We start from the raw sequence: 20889 nt of genomic DNA, 5'->3' as shown, positions 1-20889 counted from the left end.
TTAAATTTGGCAAGTGATTTAAATGGGAATTGGCCCATAGTGCATACAGAATTGCAATGTTCGAGTGGTCAGGAATGTATTGAAGAAAGAAAAAAAGCAAATGATAGGAAAATATGTTTATCGTTGTTTGATCCAGTTCGTAGCCACGCTGCTATTAATTTAACCAGAATGGGTTGAGCTATTGGAAAAATGTGATGAAATTTAGTTTTGTCTTCTGTTATAAATAAATAAAATGCTGCAAGACACATAATTCATTTTTCTTCATTTAAATGAAAGCTAGAATATAGTTATTTTCAAAAGCTATTATGCCAGCAATAGCTGTGTGTATGATTGATATAAAATTGATTGTTTTTACAATATGACATGTTACAGTTTATTTTCAGCTGTTTAGTTCTCACAGTATCAGTTTAACCTAGTTCAGTTTAGATAGCGTGTGGTTAAATGTCCCGGAATATTTGATTATTTATTATTTAATTTAGACTGAAATTAATAAGAATAAGTCGGAAAATGTAATTGTTACGACTTCCACAAACTCTAAAAATATATAATAGTTAAAATACATTTTAAAATGCGAAATAAAGACCAAAACGTTGTTAAGAAAATTTCCGTCACAATACAAAGTGCATTTTATACAAAACGGATGTAATTATAAAAATATATTAATTCCCTTACAAAGATGCATAGAAACTCTTTTCATATGCTAATCATGTATTTAATCACATCGGAAGTTGTTCACTTGATAATTATGTGAAATGAAAACAATAAAAAATAATTTCGCGCCGTGCACGCTTCGTAAATAACGATTATGGCCGTATTCGAACAATTACATACTTGGGGATGGCTCGTTAAAAATCATATTCGGGGGAGTAGACGTGCGACTGGATGTTGCGACTGGTCGCGCGATTGTGTCGGACTTGATGCTAGTCTTTATGATAAAGAGTAAATTTATTACCTTATTACATATACCTATATTATAAATATTAACGGTATTTTATTTATTTATTATTTAACTAGATTTCCGCCCGCGGCTTCGCCCGCGTTTTCAAAGGAAAACCCGCATAGTCCCCGTTCCCGTGGGATTTCCGGGATAAAACTAAAAAGTTACCTTCTATATGTGTGCTAAATTTTATTGTAATCGGTTCAGTAGTTTTTACGTGAAAGAGTAACAAACATCCATACAAACTTTCGCCTTTATAATAGTAATAGGATTTTTAATTTACATTTATTTTAAAAGTTCATGTTTGTTTCTATTTATAATTAGAATTTGAAGGAATCATGTTGTACTGAATAAGACTTATCTTATTCTTATAAATAGGTAAAAGTAGACAAAATATACGAATTTTATAATTATTGACATTCCAAAAGGCATCGTCTCAAAATAATTGTTGGATAAATAAGAGCTTACGCAGAGATATTAAAAATAACTCTACACACAGCAAATCGCAAGTATACCTACTCAGTGCGACGAGAAAATCGCATGTACACCTCCCCACGCGGGTCGGTTAACACGGTTAATAATAGGCTCCTTACCCTCGCCTTATCTGCAGTATTAAACCATAAAACATTATAATTTACAACCCCACGTCGCGGCGCTATGACGTCGCGCACTGTACGCGCTGGTGCTCAAAGTTTTTCATCTCTGCACCTAGTATGAAGTCCTGGTACCTCTGTAGCGTATGAGAAGACTTACACAATTTTTTTTTAATCTTCTTCTGAATTACATTTTTTTATGGTTTCCATTAGGGTTGTAACGGAGGCCTACTTAGCGGAGGCGGAGGCGGATGCGGAGGTGAAGAGGTTCGCCTCCGCGGATGCGGAGGTTAACGGAGGCGGAGGCGGAGGTGAAATTTGTTGGGAAAATATAAATAAATTTATGATTAATAGAGTCAGCAACCATTATTTATATTATATATAACATACATGTTCATGATTCATCTTAGTAAGTAATCAAAATTGACAAGAGCCAAATTATATTTTACGAACAAAAGCTTTGCGGCTTTTTCGCCTTATAAGCGGTTTCTCAAGGGTTCGTAAATTAAACCAGCAGCACTAAATAACTGTTCGCTTGGCACTGAACTTGGTGGCGCCGATAAGTAAATGCGAACTATGGGAGCAAAAACTTTATATTTAATGTTATATCTCCACCACAATAAGGGATCTTCATTTAGTTGGAGTCTATTTTCTTTATTATATTCATTAATTAGTGTTTTCCATATCATGAGGTTGCTGTTGGTATCCATGCTGTCATTTTCCGATTCCTCTTTATCACTGCAATTCTTCAACATATCAGCCAGGTTGGAATGCACACTTTGTATTGGTGACAAAATCTCGAAACTTGTGCTTGGGTCAACATTACTCGCATTTGATGCTAATCTCGCTCTCTTGGCTACAGAAGGTTCATCATTGTCAACTCGGCTTGCAACATTCGAGTCATAAAGGGTTAGCAAACGTATTAGTTCGGACTGAACCATTTCACTTGAAAACACGCAGCCGAGCGGCCGCGTCGCCTAGCGTCGCTCCTTGCGCATTGTTTGTGATCGTAAATGAACTGCCGATATGACTCCGCATAAATTTTGCGGAGGCGGATGCGGAGGCGGAGGTTAAATTCGTTGCGGAAGTTCCGCAGTAACGGAAGCGGAGGCGGAGTTCCGTTACAACCCTAGTTTCCATTATGGATAATTAATACTCTCTATACTTAATTAATTACCAATGTGCTCGCCAACGACTGGTGGTTTAGTATTACTAATTTTTACGTTTTATTTTATGCGTACGTATTTTGGGTTGCTTTTTTATTTAAATAGAACAAAACTTGACTTGTACTAGTCTTTATAATAATATTAAAATTCTTAAATATTAACGTAAAACATTAATTACTACGTTATGTTTCAGTTCGAGCTAGTTAGTATACGTTCTGTATAATTAAAATTGAACGAAATATTTCCATCTCTTCCCCATAGTCGTCATATTCATAACAGCAAGTTTAATCTCCCCCCACGCCGTAATTTGAGAACCGCTGGCGAGATACTTAAAAATAACGAGATTCTAGCAAATATTGTAATAGCCTTTCTCACTCCGTATTTAGTGGCGGTCGCTTTAACTGAGTCGACGTTTTTGTCGATGTCGATAAAACCCCCCTGTTTACCTTACATCGATAGCGGCCGTCACATCCCTAAATATGTTATGTTTTGTGTTAATAGACCCTGTTAATGGTTATTGTCGGGTTAGAATTAGTGTTGTCTGTTCGTTTGTGATATTTTACTTGGATTACACGGTTTGTTTGTTTGTAAATGCTAATTCTGTTGGGTCTGAATTATACGCCGTTTATGTTATTTTTGTTGTACCCTGTTGGGATCATACACATTGACGATATTGCTATCCCTTTTAATCGTCATATTGTATGATGAGATGATGCATATATTATATTTTAGAGATATAATTTTAGAGCTTATTAGGTAAAAATTAAATTTTGTCTTACACCTATTATAGTACTTTTGAAAATCATAAATGTTTTCGAGTGAAGATAATTTAATCTTAGGTATTAAATGTTATAAATACCGTCTAGCCAATATTAATAATGATCAATAATGCACGAGTCTTAATAAAATCAATAAGGAAATACCAACCCTACATATTAAGCACATCTGTACCAAATATTTGCAATAATTCATAGTCAGGAGTCGTGTTGGAGTTTTCTTTCTACAACATGATTACCTACATAAAACTCTGATGGTTATCTAACAATGCCAAATTTTGAAATGTACCTACTTAATTAATTTAATGATCGATTAATTTACTATTACTTCGTTAATTGTTATTATCATCCCTTCAAATCAGGAACGAAAGAACAATTTCTTATCTCTCGTAAATAACGCCTTTAATTTTATCAGTGGCCGAGATTACAGCAAATCTACTGATTACTATTTATTCTGTACTCTATAGATACAAGTTAACAGTAATCTATTGCTAATATTATATCTGTTTTTGTAAATTTCCTTATCGCATGGGTCTTCGCAAATATTGGTCAGGATTACCATATTCAGGTTGAATTACCATGATTCTGTATGTTCATGTGATTATATGGTGTAATGTAAGTTGGTAGAATCATGATAGTGAAGTAGGATGTAATTCTTCTTATGTAATACAGTTTCAATTGCCCTCTATATTTTTAATTTATCAAGCATCTATTCTATGGGAAACAACCTTTGAAAACTTTATTATAAAAATTAACTCCTGGCCTCAATGTACCAACAATCAAAACACGATTCAAGAAGAATACTCAAAATGATCTATTATTTCTACTTTTTTTAGGTTTAGTTAATTCATAAACAGACACACAACCACGTCGTTTCCCAAACTGTCACTTCTAATCCCCAAAATACCACAACACGAAACTTTTAAGACATCTCATACAATAACAACAGCGTATTAAAACCGTAAAATATCACCTCGAATGTGCAAGGTAAATGTAATTAAGGGGGGTAGATGCAAAGGAATCGCCTCCACCGGGGCTAAAGCGTCCCCGACCGGACACTTTGAACGAATTATGACGGTCATTATTAGAGCGTGGACAGAATTAAATTGCCGCCCCCCCTCACCTCTCGCACCCCCGCAACCCCCACCCCTAAGTATGCCCGCATAATGATACCTGTCTGGTACTTATCTTAACCCTTCGCTCGGTGATACAGTTTTCTAGGTGGGTTTTGTTTTTTTTTTTAATACATTTATTTGGTTCAACTTGCTTGGTTCTGGGGTCAGTAGTGAAATATTATGTGCTCGTCGGTTTATGGTATAAGCGATGATCGGAAAATATTTTATTACTTACCAAAGATGTCTATTTTCGTTATAAAGTATGATGTAGCTACTTTTAAAAACGCAATTTACAAAATATTACAAACTGGTAAATATAAGGTAGATAAAGAGCATCTCTCCTGCATTTGCTGTGTTTTTAGAAGCACACATCGTTCGCCAAACTTATAATAGGAACAAAAATGCGGCCAAAGCAGGGGGGCACTACCAAGTTCACAATTTAAATAAAGTACCACTCATCCAAAACAACTTGCCACGGGCCATATTTCAGCGGGAGACAATTGCCATTTGTGTGTGTGTATGTGTGTGTTATCAACACGTGTAGGTGGTAAAGTTTGATTTATTCGTCTTTATATCGTAAATGGATTAGGGAAGGCCCCTAAGCCCCTTTTATGGCGGTAATTGTAGGAGCATTTGAGCCAAATATGCTCTGGCAGTTGCTTGGCATTTGGGAAATATGTTTAATTGTAGAGGTTGGTTCGCTTTCTCGCACTAGGTGTTACGCATATTTTCATGTACTTGTATATGCTCTTTCCCCTGGTTAATTTTTGTTTCGAAGAAAAGTTTATTTTGTTGTCCAAATTTCCATCTTTAAATTTATAAAAATTGAACACAATTCATTATTGTATTTAATTTGATTTTAAAGAGATCAAGAAAATGATTGCTCTACTTAATCTTACATGTTCTGTATTTAAATTTGCAACTTTTTGTTTCAGGTATGTTAAGTTTACGAGTACCTGCTTATTACTAACACTACAAGTAAGTAAAATTAAAAACGGTTTTTGAACATTAGAAAAAATATAATCTGAAGAAGTTACAAATTCTGATTTAATTTCAAATTCAAATTCGTTTATTGTTTTTGGTCTGGTTTTTCTGATACGAAATCCATCGGGACCTCTAGTATTAAAAGTATTACCTGTCTGATTTAAGAACAGTAAAGCACAGCATCCTTCACCATATCTTGCGACTTTATCAACGCGCGACAATCGCGCGGTGCGATCTCGACGTGCAGTAGCCCGGTCAGGCACGACCCTTATCTTGCTACAGTTATAGCATGTGCTACTAGGCTTTCAGAATTGACTACCAGTGAATTTGAAACATGATAGGAGGTATGCCGTATGGGGTACATAGAATTGACATGTTTTACACTTTATGTACGCGAATTGTCGTAAAGTTTCCATAAAGCAGCTGTTGAATATTTTTACTGGGTATGTACAATAGTAAAATATATAGTTTAATTTTTATGCGTATGTCAGTCGAAATTGAACAAGTTTCGAGAACTAGTCCAATACCATTTTTTTCTAATAAAAACACGCTTGAAGTGCGCTATGGTGGATATAGCGCATTATACTATAATGTATATCTATAGTAATATTATAAAGAGGAAAGGTTTGTAATTATGCATGTATGTATGTATGTATGGTTTTCACGCATAAACTACTGGACCGATTTCAAAAATTCTTTCACCATTAGAAAGCCTGCATCTTCACTGAGCAACATAGGGTATATTGCATTTTCAAAAAAATTAGAGATCCTTACCAAAACTGCAATAAAGGTGTAAAAAATTCCTTCATAAAAATTCTGTCATCGCGTGCGCTGCGGAATCTATGAGGATGGTTCTTATGAAAAAAAACGTAAACATGGTACCACGGGCGAAGCCGGGGCGGACCGCTAGTTGTATATATTATAATTAACCTCCAAAGAATCAGTAATCACGCAGACGTAAGGTATATAGAAATGTAGAACCGCCAAGACGCAACCACAATAATGTGGCAATGATTTCTAACTAATGAATCCGGACTGGGTGCAGTGGTGTTTATTTAAATTTGCCGTGTTCACCTGATTAAGAGGACTTGCCTATAGTAACGAGATTCCAATTCAATTGTAACAATTTACAAAGTGAATAAAAATTAATTCGTGGCAAATAAGTTTTCATTTCAAACTTCAAGTTCAAGTTTTAAAACTTTCACAAGGTCATTTTTTTATTGGAAGTGAAAATTAATCTTGACTGAAAAAAAACATTTAATATTCAGGAGGCTCTGATTATTTTTAAATAAAAATTTTAGTTACTTTAAATAATTTGATTCGGAAAGCAGTTCTTTACGAAAATAATTTGAAACAAGTGCTCGAATCGGGCTTGGCCAGTATTGTCTCACAGCACCACAACACTAAGGGCCTGTTCCACCAAGCATTAAACGTCTGAGCAAGAATTAAGTCTGTAAATAACATACCTATCCAATTAGAAATCTTTCCTATTCCCGTCACACGGTGACCTCCCCCTGCTTCACTTCATTTGCAGAGTCTAAGTTAAAATCAATTATGCCCGCGATTGTTTCGTTAGTGGAAGCAAATGTTTTTTGTCCCGGTCCCCCCCGCCACCTCGCGTATTCGTGTCTCCCTCCCGCCTCTTTGTATTCCACGGACGAACTGTCTCGCTATTGCGGATTTCTTTTGATGAAGTCAGTCTTGTGATTGGGTGCATTTTGTTCATTTGGTGCATCTTTTTTTACTTGCTTCGCTTTTCTCTCTAATTATGTTTCGTGGGTCTATTGTGGACGTTGTACTAGGAGATCATTGTGTCTTGAATGGTCTTAAATATTTGGAACGAATATTGAAAATTATTTCTAATACATACGTATACATACTTCGTATGGTTATTTTTAGGGTTCCGTAGCCAAAATGGCAAAAACGGAACCCTTATAGTTTCGTCATGTCCGTCTGTCCGTCTGTCCGTCTGTCCGTCTGTCACAGCCGATTTACTCGGAAACTATAAGTACTACAGTGATGAAATTTGATGGGAATATGTGTTGTATGAACCGCTACAAAAATATGACACTAAATAGTAAAAAAAAGAATTGGGGGTGGGGCCCCCCATACATGTAACTGAGGGATGAAATTTTTTTTTTCGATGTACATACCCGTGTGGGGTATCAATGGAAAGGTCTTTTAAAATGATATAAAGTTTTCTAAAAAACATTTTTCTTAAAGTGAACGGTTTTTGAGATATCAGCTCTCAAAGTCGTAAAAAGTATGTCCCCCCCCCTCTATTTTTATAACTACGGGGTATAAAATTCTAAAAAAAATAGAGGTGATGCATGCTAATTAACTCTTTCAACGATTTTTGGTTTGATCAAAGTATCTCTTATAGTTTTTGAGATAGGTTGATTTAACTGTAATTTATTATATTTGCTGCTACGGAACCCTTTGTGCGCGAGCCCGACTCGCACTTGGCCGGTTTTTTTTTATTTGATTAATCTGTTGAGTAATGCGACTCAATAAAATATGTGAGCTCTACATAAAATATAAATAACACCATTTTCTAAGAGTAGGTAAACTAACTATAAACTAACACACATACTCTGACACACGCACGTACAAACAAACACATTTCCATACATAATAGACGGTAATAAGGCATGAAGTACCAGGAGCCCATAACGCGCACGTAGCATTCCCTGGCCGTCTTCGCATTGAAGCGTCTTGATGCAGTGACCAGCACGCCATAGGAATACTAATTCGTCAATTATTATCGGACGGACGCTGATTTTAAGTAGCTAGTTAGGCACTAATTTGATTTTTTCACGCTCGTAGGTAATTGAATTTTGTACGGTCCATTTTAAATTGAGCATTCTTAGTTCCTACTTCGTAGAATGTATTTCATTTAAGGGCACTTATATAAATCATCATAACATTTAGCGCATACGAATTTTAGTGGGTAAGTAATAATTATTTTTGTGGGTTGAACAGTCAATCAGATAATCAAGGAATATTATTCTTGTAAGGGCTGATTTTTCAATCCTTGGTTAAAACTTATTCATCGAATAACGTATTAAACTACCATTTCAAAAATATATTCTAATTGTTCCTATTTGACAGTTTACAGGTGACATTTTAAAATGTGCGTGTAATACTTTATTGGACGGATAAATTTTAACCAAGGAATGAAAAATCGGCGCTAAATGTGTTTAAAATTTAAATTATGACGCATATAATTAGAAACCTTTAATTACTAAAAGACAAATGAACATAATATCTTCATTACCTTCAATTTCTATCTATTTATAAATAAATCATATGATTATGTGATTGAGTTGGCATGTAATTAAAGCATACAAGTTGCCTCCCGTGGCGCCTGCTGTTTTTATATATTACTGCGGAGATTTTATTTGTTTTCCTATTAAATTTATCTATTTTGCATATGATTACGTGAAAGTGTTTAGGGGTTAAAGGTTTTATAATTTTAAAATAAACAGAAGAGTTTTATGGTGTATTTTTTATGGTTTCAGTCGTATATAAGCCAATATCCGCTTTCCAAAATTCTTATCTTGTTACGTATAAAAGGATATTAATGCATAATTAAACAATAATGTCGGTTTTAGTGTCTTATTAAAGATTATATTTTAATTTTAATGGAGAGTTGTTTGAAAAATGTTTTTAAATATATTGCATCGAATGATTACGAATACCAAGTATGCAATGACACCGGAGACACGAAATATTTAAATGTTATTCAAAAATATCACACGGACATCACCATGTTGCTTATAAATGTGTTATCGCGTATTAGTCGACATCAAAAAGGTACATTCATTAAAAATATTGTTATTTCTGATGACGGACAGACGACCGGAAACTGATACATTGGTCCTCGGTATGGACTTCAAAAAAAGTTTTATAATAAATTTGTCAGCCGCGCGATTGACTGATGTACCAGGCGTTCAGAAATGTGAAGGACGTTTTTTTGATGCTTTGATGTTATAGAATATAGAAGTATATACATTGATTTAATTGGGCAGTTGTATATTTGGTGGGTGATGGGATGTCATATAGATTTTGATAAAGGGTTTTTGTAGCGAAGTAACTACATATTTTTAAAAAGATAAAGTTAAATTTGAATCGTTAGTTAAGTGTGAAGTTTTACAAAAAAAAATGTCTTTTGAAATATATTTCAGAATGACGTCAATTTTAGGCATTTGTTGTACCTACTAGTGTGTATCTTAAAACAAAAATGTTCAATTCTGCGAATTAATTTGATAAAATTTATTGAAATAATGTAATCGGAAAATTTGCCTGCAACGATTGATTATGAAAAAAAATCAAAAGTAACGGGTTTTAATTCCGCTATGAAAAAACGGTTCCCGCGTTTGATATTTGATAAATTTTTTATTTTAATTTCTTCACTCGATAAGCTGATATACTGATTGATGTAAGCTCGCCTTCCGGAGCTTTCGACGGAGAGAATTTTTTTTCTTCTGGCGCCTAAATGATGACAGTTCCAAGTTGATTGAGAGAGTGTCAAGTTTATTAATTGAATGTATTGTTTTTTCTCGAATGTTCCTTTTTCATATGGTTTTGATGTTGGTTAACTCTGTAAGGGCTTTGGTGCTTTTTTATAAATAATAATATGTATTTTATTTAAGTAACTACTCTTTTAATAAAAAAAGTTTCAAATAATACGTAAAATTAAAAGGTTCTCCACAAAAAATATGATGTTCCTATATTGGTAGGATTTAAGTATGATAAAAAAGTCACTGAATACCGTAACTCTTAATATTCAAACTTAATGAAATTTACGTCTTTGTACAAAATTAAAATTACCTACTAAAGAACTGCGTTATAGGTTATAGCCGATTAGTTAGTATAAACCGTTCAGGACAAACAGATGAAATAAACATACTTAATAACATTTGTTCAATTAATGTGTCACTGTTTAAAATGAAATTGAAATGTTGTTTTCTAGATTCTTATAGATTTCATCGTTAAAAATTCATAGATTTATATCGACATAAAAGTTTTTATTACCGAGTGATGAATTAATCAAGAATTATTGTATAATCCCGGACGTATAAAAATGATATGTCCATGAGAGATTTGTGTCATATTTAATCTTATTATGGGACATTAAAATTTACTTGTTTTCGATAAAATACCTCCACCTGCGTAAATGATAAATGTCACACATCTATCAACGATTATTTCGTACTTATAAATTATTGCACTTAAAAATAACTTCGTTTATCGTGCGTTTATCAATGCTATATATATTTTTTTTATCTTTTAAAATTTAACTCCTATAATATAGATAGATTGATAAATTATCGAATACCTTGAGTTGGATTGATGTCATTTAAGGTGTATGTCTAACTTATTTATAACTCAATTGAGCTGATTACCTTCTGCCCTAGTTGCCTGGAAGAGATCACTACTAAGTGATAAGGCCGCCAAATACACTAAACTGCTTCTTGCTTTTATTTTTGTATTCTTTAGTTTGTAAGTCTGTTTAGTTGTATTAAAGAGTAAAATAAATAAATATGTCCTAATTTATCGAATTGTGCACAGCTTTTCGGCCGTTTGACGACTTTTTTATAATTTGTCATCTCAGAACTTTCGATTCGTTGAACCGATTTTGATGTTTCTATTTTGTTATTTGAAAGCTGGTGCCTCCTGTTATTGTTCCAATTGGTCTTGTTTTGACAATTCAAGGGGGTTTAGTTATCCTACTAATATTATAAATGCGAAAGTTTGTGAGGATGTGTGTGTGTGTGTGTGTGTTTGTTACTCTATCACGCAAATACTACTGAACCGATTACAATGAAATTTAGCACACATACAGAGGGTAACTTGGATTAACACATAGGTTTTATCCCGGAAATCCCACGGGAACGGGAACTATGCGGGTTTTTCTTTGAAAACGCGGGTGAAGCCGCGGGCGGAAAGTTAAAATAAATACAATTTTAATCAAATCCGATATTGGTCTTTAAGTTGGGACCTATATACTTAGTAACTCTACTTGTATTTGCGTATCGGTATAAACCACAGACATATATTATTAAGTAGACAACGCAAGTACCGCGATCTGTATGAAAACCAAGCGTGTCATATTTTTTGTACTGACCTTGACGCGTTATGACGTCACGAGCGCTTTTTAGTGATGGTAATTTCATTTTACGCTAAATCGATTAGGACGCCACTCGCGCGGCGATTCTAGTATCGTCCTATGATCCTATCCCATCGAAGTAAATCGAAAGAAATCAGATTAAACTAGATCTATGTCTAAGAGGTAGTCAAATAAATGAATCGTAATCGATTACTAAATCGATTCAAGACAGAAAAATGATAATTACCATAGACAGAGGAATGATAAAATAAAGTTATAAACCTTTTAATATTCTAACAAGCAAACTAATGTGTTTTAGCTTTTTCTTACATATGCCCATTGAGTTACCATGTACTACGTACTAGAGAGGCCATCGAAAGAAAGTAATGAAACTGTCAATCAATCAATCTTTATGTCCCGTTGCATCGATCCATTTTTCTTTTATGTTCGGGTTACTTGGAAAACTGAAAAAACAAACATAGTCTAAGCAATAAGGAGTTTTCTTAAAAAACTCCCAAGATGACACTTTAACTAATGGCGTCCATGTCATAATATTTATTTTTAGTACCTTTGTATTAAAATACTTAAAAGTTCTAGGTCAAGTCGTATTAAATGACAAAAAAAATCTATGCCTTTTTTTCTGAAAAATTGCTCCTTCAAATTATCATTTTTCTGTTCGATTATAAAATCGATTAGAATCGAGAACTGTTGCATCAAATGAACATCACTAACCACAAAATTGGACAGAAAAATGAGAACAGAAAAATGAGAAGACGCTATTCATGGCTTATTATCATAGGACGCGATCTTTACCGTGCCAAGTAAAAGCCGCAATGTATTCCGAATCATTGCGTATGGTTTGGTATCCATGTTTGTCACGATCGTTTTCCACAGATATTCTTTATTTGATTTTAAAATAAATAGTGCATATTCTGATTAGAAAATTACTTACCAGTGGAAGGAAACATCTCCGATAACTCGGCCACTCACAGCTGTGGAGTTTCTACAGTTTATAACGGCGCAATTCGGCATTTTACTTTATTCAGCTTCACGTCTTTCCTTGGCGAACTGCAAGCGCGGACTGAGTGTAGGCCAGCGTCAAGTAAGTTTCATAAACTTAGTTTGGACACGGGAAGTACATACACTCGCTTAGTCTATCTTGATACATGTCTGTGGTATAAACTATATCTTATAAAAATCAGCTTATTAATCAGGAGACCATGATATATATTTTATTATCTTATACGTACAGGTAACGCTCTTATATGTACGTGCTTTTAGACGATCTTGCGTATTAATATATTAACTAATAACACATAAATGTTATGCAATTTATTTCAGATAAAACATCTAATAAATAAGATTATTTATTAAGCATAATAAAGATAATTATTCTTTATATCAAAATCAGATTTAGCGTACTAAGGTACGTAAGGTCGTACTTTGTATGACCACATAAGAGCAAATAAACAGATTTGATTTGATTTACTCAATCAAACTATTGCCTTTTGAATAGTTTAATGTTAAAATTTATCAGTTCAAATGTAAAAGGAAAAATCTAGTTCCATGTTGTATTTATATTAGTTTTTAAAGGACGCTCGGAGGCGACTCCTTCGAGTTATGAATGACATCACATGCAACGCGGTTCACTAAAATTTGGATGCGGCATTTTATTAATTTAATTTAAATGTAGAGTACCGTACTATGAACGAATATGTTTTCATTGCCGTTTTATTGTCATAATATATAATGCTATATTTCCTAAAGTCCCTTTATCCATGCAGTTCCAGGTCCATACAGATATAATATTTTATCCATTAATAAAAGAAAAACATTACCATCCTTTCCGTTTTTTGAAAAATAGTAAAGTCAATGAACTTTGAAAGTTAACTTGTACTTAGATACATACTCCCACTTAATTGTAAATATTCATATAATATTTTTACTATATCACAAACAATAATAGTTACCACAAAAGGAATGACGAATTGCGCCCCACACCGGCCGCGGCGCGCACAAAAGCGGCCGTCAATAACTCGCATAACTTGATTACCGCCGCAAACACAACTCAACATTTTTATAGTCACTATCGGCCTATAAAAATGCCGATGTAAATGCCTCCTCCATAAGTGAATTCGCAATTACGTCCCACAGAGTATAATAATACTTCAACGCTATCTAAATGGTGTTAGAATTGTTTTCATCAATAACGCACTGAGTGTGGATTCTTGTAGTTTGACGTTTGTGTTTTTTTTTCAATTCGCCGCGCATAATCTGTGGCAGCTGTCAGTTGACTTTATGGTCGGCCGGTTTATTGATCGGGATTTAGGAGGGTTAATTATAATTTGAGTTTTTTGTAGGTTTGTTGATTACGAAATTAAAGGATAATAAATAAATGATTTTATTCGTAGTTTTGAAATAATTTGGAAAATCCAAAAGTGCACGCCTCATAATTTTTTTTTAATAAATATTTATTTTTGTTTATTTAATAACAATTAAACCACATCGAATCAGACCCTGAAAAATGAAAGGGTTCTATTCCTGAGCATACTCAAGCGTAAGAGAAAAAAAAAGACTCGATTAGTAAAGTATTTCGGTCGCTATCGTGTTAACAAGAAAAAGGATCCGCACATACAGACACACGGACGTCCAAGACAGAACTTTTTTAAACTGTTTTTTAACTAGTTTAAATAACAAAAATGACATCAAAAATATCATGAACGTTAAAAATAGTGTTTTTTCTTAATATGTGTGTGTATGTATTATCTTACAAGTGCAATGTATGATACATAAAGACATTTTAAGTTTGAAAAATCAGATGTTTTGCGCGAAGTGACAGTAGTACCCACCTCAACGCTTCGCTTATGAGGCGTGCAATACATAACATAATTCACTCCTTTAATTTTGAATTTGTGTCAAAACCAAAAGTAACCTTAGATATCTTTTCGCAAGGACTTCTCTCCTTTGAAAATAAGTATCATCAAAATCAGTTCCGCAAGAAGCTAACTTTGACATTTAAATAGTATTAGAAATAGCCATCCGCGCTGCTCAAGTCAGTTTCCACTACTAAGTATCTAACCCATACAAGCAAAGGTGCCAGAAATCTATAACAACATGAAAACCATTAATTAAGCCGAAACAAATCTATCGCAACCAATAGGGTGACAACCCGTCGCATGTCCCGCGCCAGTCCCGCAGGGTGTTCACACGATCAGATTGCACTTGCTTTATGGCACCGAGCGGACGCCATTAGCGGGAACTGAATTGCCTAATTAGAAACAGGGAACTGGTTTTCAGGTTCGCTATTTGTGAGGAGAAAGGTACACCTGTTAATGGATTGACAATGTATTGACTATAGTCTATACCTACATAGTCAAGTAATACCTCCTTCCATAGAAGCAAACATTCCATTCGTATCATATATTTTTTTCAAAGTGCTCTACAAAACCAAAATTCAATATAAAATGACGTACATATATTTAAAAATGTATTCATTTATCTTATTGTAAACATTGGCCACACTTCTAAAACTCATTCCCTTTTGAGCACAACCGATACAATTTTTTTTACATGAAGCATATTTATCTATAAATCGTTTAATTATTTTACATTCTCCTGCGTAGATAACAAACAAATTTGCTCACGTTTAGGTCATGTTTATCACAAGATAATTCGTTCTAGATACTAATTGATATTTCTTATTTCAATACACGTTTTATTTTATCAAAAAATTGTTTATATCAGCTTCTTAGATCTATTCCACTTCTATAATGAAAAAAATCTTTACCTGATGATGAAAACGTTACATGTGTTTTCGTTTTCATTCATAATATTTGTAGAAAGTGTGCTTAGTAACTAATATTGTCTAGTCATGCTGGAATCGGATTAAGATATTATTAATTAGAGATAGGCATTTATATTATTGATAGGGCTTAACGACCGTTGTTTTAATACTATCATGGACTTGATCGACTGTTGACGGGTTTTACCTGCAGATCGTTTACTGACCAGTGTTGTATTACGCTTAATAGTTCCAACATCCGACAGTCTTATTAAGAAACTAGTTACATATGAATGTAAACAAACGCTGAGCTGAAAGTTAAGGTTCAATAACATTCAAAAAGATTTCCATTTTATTTAGTGTTTGATTAAAATACAGTCCCGTTCGGCGTTTTTACGATTACAGATATATTTATGAAGCGCGGCGTACACCTGATAAATGATCTAAATATTTTGAGCGCATCGCGTCTCGACCCATAAAACGTACGATTTATATAAATTTTATTTTATCGCATCAAAGAAATAAACAGGCGCTCATGATACAACACTATATGCAACGGCATTATCTGTACATACGAACAGTGAACACCCGCGGAACGTACATAAAGATATCTGTTCCGTAACACGAAAACATTATCGTTGAAATATCGATACAATTTCCTTGATCTGTTAAATAAAATCTCGTCGGTTGACGTTTTGTTGGAATTTATGCACGCGCGTACATCGAGAGGTTGTCGTAAAGTTGAGGACGTTATGGTCGCTGATAAGTGCGGCGCGGGACTGTCCGGCGGACATGTTTATTGTGGACACCCTACCGGGACGAACTTTGCGTTTTTATTGCGATAAGCTTAGAGTGACTAAATCCGTTTTAGTGTTTACAAGGCGGCTGTAAATTTGTATTAACTGGGCTTGAGGCTTTAGCGCCGCTCATATCTGTACAGCGATTGAATTGCTCTTGTTTTACGAATGTTTAAAACGTCAGAATGTGTTTTTCGATGCTAGAGCAAGTTAAGATCTAATTGAAAATTACTATAAATGTATGAAGGTTGTTTACTGAACAGACTGGAAAGAAGCGCTAAGAAGAAAAAAAAAGACGGGTTGCACTCCGGGAGTGCCGGCAGAAGTGAAAACTTGATTATTAACGTTCAGCATGTTTGATATTTTGGAATGGTATCCGTCTTACGCATGGAATATAAGGGCTAAAAAAAAATCCGTCTTACGCTTTTTCGATCAGACCACGTGTCCTGATAGACTAGAGTAGATAATTTTTGAAACAAAAAAAAATCGCAGTCGGATGAAACCCATTATAAAAGGAGGGGAATATGATAAAAATGTAAGGAAAAATAAATTACGGTCAATCCGAGTTCGGGAAGTGGGAGGGGGGAGCTTTTAAGAGAAAAAAATGGTCTCTCTCGATTTCCGACAAAACTACAAGTCCTACGGAAAAAAGTTCAATGGCAAAGTTGTTGGTAATAAAAGGATCTACAACTTTTGTATTCACAATTTTTTCACATAACCTCAAAATTTAGGTGAAAAATTCAAAAAACCAAGTTTTTGGTTTTTTATTTTTATCTACTTCAAAATTTATTGCTTTTCTACGAAATTTGGTGAAAACTTACTTTATTATGTCCCAAATACACTGTAATTTATTTGATTGAATATAGTTATTTTTTCGCCTTATTTTGAATTAATACCAAAAAAACAACCTAATTTTCAATCGAAAAGTCACCCGTCAAAATATCAGCTTTTTTCAAAAACTTGGGGTGCCTTTTATTCATTGAAATCTCTACTTTCATATGGTGTAAAAAAAATAAACACCACCATAGTAAATGTTCTCAGGAAATGCATACAAACAGTGTGAAAATTAGCTTTTACTAAATCAGGCACACTTCTCGAACTACCTGAAATGTTTATATCGACATCATTTTGCTTTTGAATGTGCTGTAAAATATTAAACTTAGAACAGATAATTATTTTTCTTTTGAAATATTACCGAAAAGCCGATACAAGAGAAGATATAGAGTTCGAGAAGTGTGCCTGATTTAGAAAAAGCTCATTATCACACTGTTTGTATGCATTTCCTGAGAACATTTACTATGGTGGTGTTTATTTTTTTTACACCATATGAAAGTAGAGATTGCAATGAATAAAAGGCACCCCAAGTTTTTGAAAAAAGCTGATATTTTGACGGGTGACTTTTCGATTGAAAATTAGGTTGTTTTTTTTGGTATTAATTCAAAATAAGGCGAAAAAATAAATATTTTCAATCAAATAAATTACAGTGTATTTGAGACATAATATAGTAAGTTTTCACCAAGTTTCGTAAAAAAGCAATAAATTTTGAAGTAGATAAAAATAAAAAACCAAAAACTTGGTTTTTTTTAATTTTTCACCTAAATTTTGAGGTTATGTGAAAAAATTGTGAATACAAAAGTTGTAGATCCTTTTATTACCTACAACTTTGCCATTGAACTTTTTTCCGTAGGACTTGTAGTTTTGTCGGAAATCGAGAGAGACCATTTTTTTCTCTTAAAAGCTCCCCCCTCCCACTTCCCGAACTCGGATTGACCGTAATTTATTTTTCCTCACATTTTTATCATATTCCCCTCCTTTTCTAATGGGTTTCATCCGACTGCGATTTTTTTTATCTTTTCATTATTTTTAAAGGCTTCTACCCCAGTCTATGACGCGAGTTTAAGATTTTATACCCAACGCCGCTAAAGAAGTTTTCACTTCAAAAAAAATCACTGGTTTTCAATTAATCTTGTATGAAAAATGTTCTTCATAGCCTATGATCAGTTACGAAATTATGATTTTTTAAATTAAATGCTTTGTTTATTAGAGGACGTTGTACAGAAATTATTATTAACATGTATTATCGATAAAATAGGCTAGCTTTTAATAATAATTATTAGAAACACAAAGACACGTGTGCAAAGGTGTGGCTATTAAGGGGACATCCGATAATATTTATCACGGAGTGACGCCTGCGCAGATAAAAAGATAAAATATTACGACCGATGTGTAAACATGCTACCCCTAAAATGGTCATATTAAAGCTCGAATAAAACTTATGAAATATTTTTGTATTTTTAATTTAATCAATCACGATAGTGTATCTGGGGGCACGGCAGTGCCCCCGCCAAGTCGAGCAAAAAAAAAGCGGCACGGCCGTACCATCCTTTTCTCGAAGCAATTCGGGCCTTTTTCGACCCCCTATAATTCGGTTGTGGATAAAGCAAGAAACCTGAATCTTCAGTAACTAATCCGGCATTGTATAAACACGGAATATTTAAAATTTCAGTCAATTTGAACCAGTAGTTTAAGAATGACAACTTGTTAAAGTTTCTAAATTTTGTCACTCACTGACTCACCGATCATCAAAAGTCCAAGGCACTTTTAGCAGACTTAGAAGCTTCATATTTGGAATACATATAGAGTTTAGTGTCTTAATCATGGGAAAACTTAAATATTTTGTAATTTCGGTCCAGTTTTCCAAATACACCAACTGCATCAATAACTTTGTAATCCCATATAAATATATGGGATTACAAAGTTATTTATGCAGTTGGTGGTTGGTGGTGGTATCAAAAAGAAAGGCTCTACAAAAAGAAGTGAGATCCCATCAAAAACATCCTGTAAAAAACCCAAGTCTCGCAGCTCAGTCTTTCTACCGTCAAAAGTTGTGAGATCCATGTAATACCAAGTCGGTTAATCTATTTAGTGTCTACTTGAAGGACCTTCTGTCTTAAGTTATTACATAAGTTATTATCATGCCAATATTAAAAATATTTAACGTTTTAAACAAATAGATCGACTTGGACATCGCATGAAAACAAAATGAATATTACAATATTATATTAGATTCTTTAGTCTCTCGCGCCTCACGCGATTGAAACTCTCGTTCCTGTTGGTCGCTGGCCCGTCGTGCTGTGTAGTGTGATACATACTAATAATCAAATCAAGCGATGTCCAAGTCGATCTATTTGTTTAAAACGTTAAATATTTTTAATATTGGCATGATAATAACTTATGTAATAACTTAAGACAGAAGGTCCTTCAAGTAGACACTAAATAGATTAACCGACTTGGTATTACATGGATCTCACAACTTTTGACGGTAGAAAGACTGAGCTGCGAGACTTGGGTTTTTTACAGGATGTTTTTGATGGGATATGGTTATCTCGATGTAGTATGATCATTTTAATAACAGCTGAGAAATACACCTGCCTTGTCCTTTATGAGGACATTATTAGACTGTTCAAATATCTATGTTGTAGACCAATTAATTTATACCGAAATTCATCGATTTCTGTTTTATGGATATCCTGAAAACTCACTAGTTACTACTAACTAAACGTAAAAAATATTACAAATACCTAGCAATATCAAAAATTAGAAAAAGATCGTCCAATAAAAAGCACTCAAAATATTCCATCAAGTACCAGGCGAGCCGCAGTTTGAAGAGCTCTTTGCAAAAATTAAATCATACGACGCCCGCGCGACAGTCGTACGATGATTGATCCATCGATTGTGCGAGACGGCCATCCGTCACGGTGTCGCCGCCGTGTCGCCGCCGTATCGTCATCCATCACACCCCTTTATCAACACGATTTTTTATCGTCTCGACGATGTTGGTGTGAAATTTTTGGACTCTTAATCGTAATGCAACAATAGGCTATTTGACAAGGTTTTGAAAACTGTCTCAAATTATTAAGATACGTTTATAGAGCACACAAAATACATGTTTCTTAATTTTTTGTAGTTATTCATTGAGAAAATGGAAAATAAAAACATGATATTCAAATACGCCGCCAAAACACAATTTTGAAGAATATGGCGTCTCGCGACCATGGTGACGTCACAGCGGCGTAAATATCAACTTGCTCCTAGTACTTATTGTTCGTTTTTGTTTTAATTATAGTATAATTAAGTTAATCTGTTTAAAAACCAGAGAATGAGTTCTTATAGGTGGTGTGTAGTTCCTGGATGCAGAAATACAACTATTAAAACCCCTGACAAACTATTTATATGTGCTCCAAAAGATATAAAAATGCGTAGAAAGTGGTTGCAGTTAGCTCGCAGAAATCCAAGTGATATTAGATATATCAATTAAAACAGTTATATTTTTTTGTGAAGACCACTTCGATGTAAGTATGGTGTTGAATACTTAGTAGGCAGTTTATTTTATTTGCAATACATAGTATAAATCGTCTCATTACCTACCTGCTTGAGGTAAGATAATAATATATATAAATTGATGATGACGTGTTTGTATTGATATTGAAAATAATCAATACAAACACGTCAATCCTATAAACTGGATGGCTGAAATGAAAAATAAAGGACTTAATCTAAAAAATGTATACTTCATAATTTTATTATTATGCTATTGTGATTCATGTTTGTAGGTACAATTAACTAAA

The 20889-nt window shown here is 33.9% G+C and overlaps 1 protein-coding gene and 1 pseudogene across 2 annotated transcripts in view; one reads left to right on the top strand and one right to left on the bottom strand.

Moving 5' to 3' along the window:
• LOC149486208 (protein tiptop-like) overlaps positions 1-20889 on the top strand; it is a 219624-nt gene that overhangs the window by 169966 nt on the left and 28769 nt on the right. The window lies entirely within an intron of this gene.
• On the bottom strand, positions 1932-2657 carry LOC149486209 (uncharacterized; annotated as a pseudogene).

The sequence above is a fragment of the Colias philodice genome, chromosome 9 (assembly GCF_061535455.1).
Source record: "Colias philodice isolate Cphi_HAF_F1 chromosome 9, ilColPhil1 Martin Lab GWU primary, whole genome shotgun sequence".
NCBI lineage: Eukaryota > Metazoa > Arthropoda > Insecta > Lepidoptera > Pieridae > Colias > Colias philodice.
Note: the sequence above shows the minus strand (reverse complement) of the source record. Positions and strands in the feature narration are given on the sequence as shown.